The sequence below is a fragment of the Cupressus sempervirens genome, chromosome 4, assembly GCF_028749045.1.
Source record: "Cupressus sempervirens isolate cs-2001-9-10 chromosome 4, ASM2874904v1, whole genome shotgun sequence".
Classification (NCBI taxonomy): domain Eukaryota; kingdom Viridiplantae; phylum Streptophyta; class Pinopsida; order Cupressales; family Cupressaceae; genus Cupressus; species Cupressus sempervirens.
The window spans coordinates 740,228,410-740,232,442 of NC_143121.1; the positions used below are offsets into that span (position 1 = coordinate 740,228,410).

General features: G+C 34.2%; 1 pseudogene across 1 annotated transcript; it reads left to right on the forward strand.

Annotated features, from left to right (window-relative positions):
• The first annotated feature begins 415 nt into the window (after window positions 1-415).
• LOC149563476 (cysteine-rich receptor-like protein kinase 10) lies at window positions 416-3,399 on the forward strand (annotated as a pseudogene). Its single transcript, XR_016364069.1, has 7 exons — window positions 416-1,381; window positions 1,461-1,592; window positions 1,681-1,826; window positions 1,938-2,148; window positions 2,346-2,580; window positions 2,658-2,808; window positions 3,031-3,399. The product of XR_016364069.1 is annotated as a cysteine-rich receptor-like protein kinase 10 (transcript).
• The last annotated feature ends 634 nt before the right edge of the window (window positions 3,400-4,033 follow it).

Sequence of the window (4,033 nt, forward strand, 5' to 3'; positions counted from 1 at the left end):
GCTCCCTTACCTTCCTACCCATTTACTTGTTCCTACAATTTCAATACATCAAAGTTGTGATCTTCACTTTTTTTCCTACTATTTTCATTTTTTACTTAACTATTTGTATAATATTTTTAGTATCACTGTTTAATTCAAACAATGAAATTTAAAATTAAAAACATTTTTATATTCAAATATTCTATTTTTAAATAAATGAGTACTTTGAAGAATAATTAGAAAGCATGTATTTAGTTAAAAAACAAAAACAAAATGACACAACCTAATATTCAAAATGTGCATGCTTTGAAAATTAGCTAGAGACCCTATATTTATTAATAAATAATCAATAAAAAAATGACAAACTAGATAGTACTGGTGACCTTCCTATTAATAGAATATATAATATAAATAAACATTTTACTAGTGAGGCCAGCCGTCCAAAATGACTCTGACTTTTTCTGCTTCAGCTTTTGATTTGAATGAAAGTTGACTGACGCTGCAATCAACCCATTCAATTCATCGCTAAAATTGATGACATGAAACACAAATTCTACTTCTAACTGGGTTGCACAACACGGATTTGATCTCAGCTACAAAATGAGGTGCAGCTCTTGCTTTTCTATTCTTCTTTTCTTCTTTGTAATGATTTTTTCTTCTGTGAAATCCGATTACAGATGGCATAATTGTAACAATGATTCAACTTACACCAACAGCAGTACATATTCTGCTAATCTGAACCGAGTCATGTCGGATCTATTTACAAATACGTCTCTAAATTCGGGGTTTAACAAATCTTTCTATGGTCAAACACCCAACAAGATCTATGGTCTTCTGCAGTGTTTTGGGAACTTATCAGCACAGAAATGCTCAGACTGTGCACAAGCAGCAAAGACTTCTCTCATGGAGCATTGCGCGAACACCACAGGTGGCATGATATTGATGGATGACTATTTTCTGCGCTATGACAACTCTAATTTCATTTCAACCCTCAATACCAACGTATATAAAAAGCTGTGGAATCCCATTGAAGTCGACACGAGCAATATGGATGATTTCAAAGCCAAAACCTCTATTCTTCTCTCCAACTTGTCCAATCTAGCTTTAGATCCTGCAAATAAGTGATTCGCCATGGGAACGACCAACTACTCCACATCCAAAAATGTCTATGGGCTCGTTCAATGTTGGAGATATTTATCTATCAATGATTGCAAGAATTGTTTGTTTACAGCAAGAAAAACTGTGGAGGATTGTTGTTCTATGAACCAAGGAGGTCGGGCTCTGTTAGGAAACTGCGTGGTCAGATTTGAGTCATATTCATTTTTCAACACTGCAGTTGTATCTTCTCCACCTACTTCAACAACTTCTGCACCTCCCACAGCAGGACAGACCCAATCAAAGAGTAAGCACAAACACCTCCTTTTAATATTTGTCGGATTCTATGTCTGATATTCTTGTATTGAAAAGAATCTGCACTGCAGAGAAGCAGTCAAAAGTACCCTTAATCTTGGGAGTTGTGGGAGGCTTGATTCTGCTGTTAGTTATTTGTCTAATTGCAATGAGAAAAAGAGTGAGATTTGTCATTTTTGGGAGCCCAGTCACCCACAACGAAGGTGCTGCTTCCAATTTTTTTTGTTCTCTGTTGGGTTTAGTTTTTAAACAAAAAAATTCTGAGTTTTTATAATTTTCTTTCCTACACAGAGGGGCATGGGTATTCTGCCGAATCTCGTTTACTCATACCTGACCAGCAACATTTACTCATGAGCTTAGAGACATTGGCAGAAGCCACACAAAATTTTCATGAAAATAACAAGCTTGGAGAGGGAGGCTTTGGAAGTGTATACAGGGTGGGGCTATATTGTATCCTTGACCTTAATCAACACTGTGTTCATAAGGTTATTAAGGGGGAAATTTCTTTAAGAGAAATGCAGAGCTCTAATTCTGGTTTGATCTTTCAGGGAACAAATAGAGACGGGAAGGACATAGCAGTCAAAAAGCTGTCTGCAAAATCTTTCCAAGGTACAATGGAGTTCATGAATGAAGTGAAGCTAATATCTAATGTTCAGCACCGAAATCTTGTGAAGCTGTTAGGATGTTGCACAGAAGGAGATGAACGGTTGCTTATTTATGAATATCTTCCCAATAAGAGCCTGGATACTTTTCTCTTTGGTGAGTTATGTTCTCTCTTTATTTATTACATATAATATAATATTATTTTGCAGAGTCATAGTTTAAACATTATACATTTAGCTTCATTTCAGTACTAAAAGTGTTAAATAGTCAAAATTGACTTATTTTTTCCAAGCTTAATTTTTTTCCTTAGCGTGTGATGCTTTGAAGAATGATGGATAGAATTGGGATTACAGATCCAGAAAAGCGAAGATAGCTAGATCGGCAACAACGCTATAACATCATCATTGAAATTGCTCGGGGTCTTCTCTATCTTCATGAAGATTCACAGGTGAAAATCATTCACAGGGATATTAAAACAAGCAATATTTTGCTTGATGACAAATTTAATCCTAAAATAGCTGACTTCGGTTTAGCAAGAATTTTCCCAGAAGATGAAACACAAATCCAAACAAGAATTGCAGGCACAATGTAAGGACCCCAATGATGATTGAAATTGTTTAAAATTATTTTTCAATTTTTCTAAGTGGGGTTTATTTGTGAGGCAGAGGTTACATGGCTCCAGAGTATGCAATGCGAGGACAACTGTCAGTTAAAGCTGATGTTTATAGCTTTGGTGTGCTAGTGCTTGAGATTGTTAGCGGAAGGAAAAACTTAGATATTCATTTAGACCAGGGGATGCAGAATCTGTTGGAATGGGTACCAAATCAATCTACCACTATATGTTTGTTTTCAATAATGGATTTCAATTCCAGATATCAAACTTAAAACTGATGGCACTAAGGAATAAATTAAGCTTGAAAATATAAGTCAACTTTGACTATTTAACACTTTTAGCTTAGGAATCAAATCTTAATGTACTATGTTCAAACAATCTCAAAACTGAGAGATACTGACAGATATAATTTGTGATTTATACAGGCATGGAGAGTTTATAGAGGAGGAGATGTGATAACTATGGTTGAGCCAACATTAAGAGAGAGGTGCTCACAGGATCTTGTGGTACGATGCATTCATGTGGCACTTTTGTGTGTACAAGCTGATGCCACAGTTCGTCCACTTATGTCCAAAGTTGTTCCGATGATATTGAGCAATTCGGTGACATTGCCAGTTCCATCAAAGCTGACGTTTTTAAGTGGCTCGGATTCAAGTAAAGGACTAGAATTAGTAAGGCACGGAAAGGAGACACCCACATTTGAAGACTCGTAGACATCTGGAACCACCGCTTCTTCTGTGTTGGGCGTTCCATCGGTAAATGAAACCTCCGTCACTAACATGGGGCCAAGATAAGGTAGGTATTGACATTTAGGCCCCGTTTGGTTGTCGGAATATGAGTGGAATAGGAAAATGAAATTAGAATATGTTTTATATTCGTTGTTTGGTAAGCTCAATCGGAATTGGGAATAGGAAGACATATTCCAATTTTGCCCCTAAAATGAGCATATGTCTATGCCCAAAAATATTTGTTATTGGAATAGACCATTTCCATTCCCATTCCGATTTTCCATTAAAAAATATTTTTTATTAATTTTTCTTTTTTTTTTTTTAAATTTAAAATTTATTTTTTTAAATTTATTTTTTTCGATTTTTTTTTTTCGTACTTTTACTTTTTGAATTTTTTTTGTTAAATTTTTAAATTTTTTTTTTTTTTATAACATTTTTAAAAATTATATCTATTTGTTTAAAAAAATGAAAATGAAAATGAATTAACTAAAAAAATAATAAATTAAAAAAAATTAGGAAAAATGTTTTTAAAAATACAAAACTTAACCTTATTCCTATTCTATTTTTGTACAACCAAACAATCGATTAACATATTCCAGTCGAATTCCAAGTGCACCAAACATGATTGGAATTGTCTATTTCTATTCCCATTCCTCATTTCCATTCCCATTCCATTTTTCTATTCTAATTTTCTATTCTA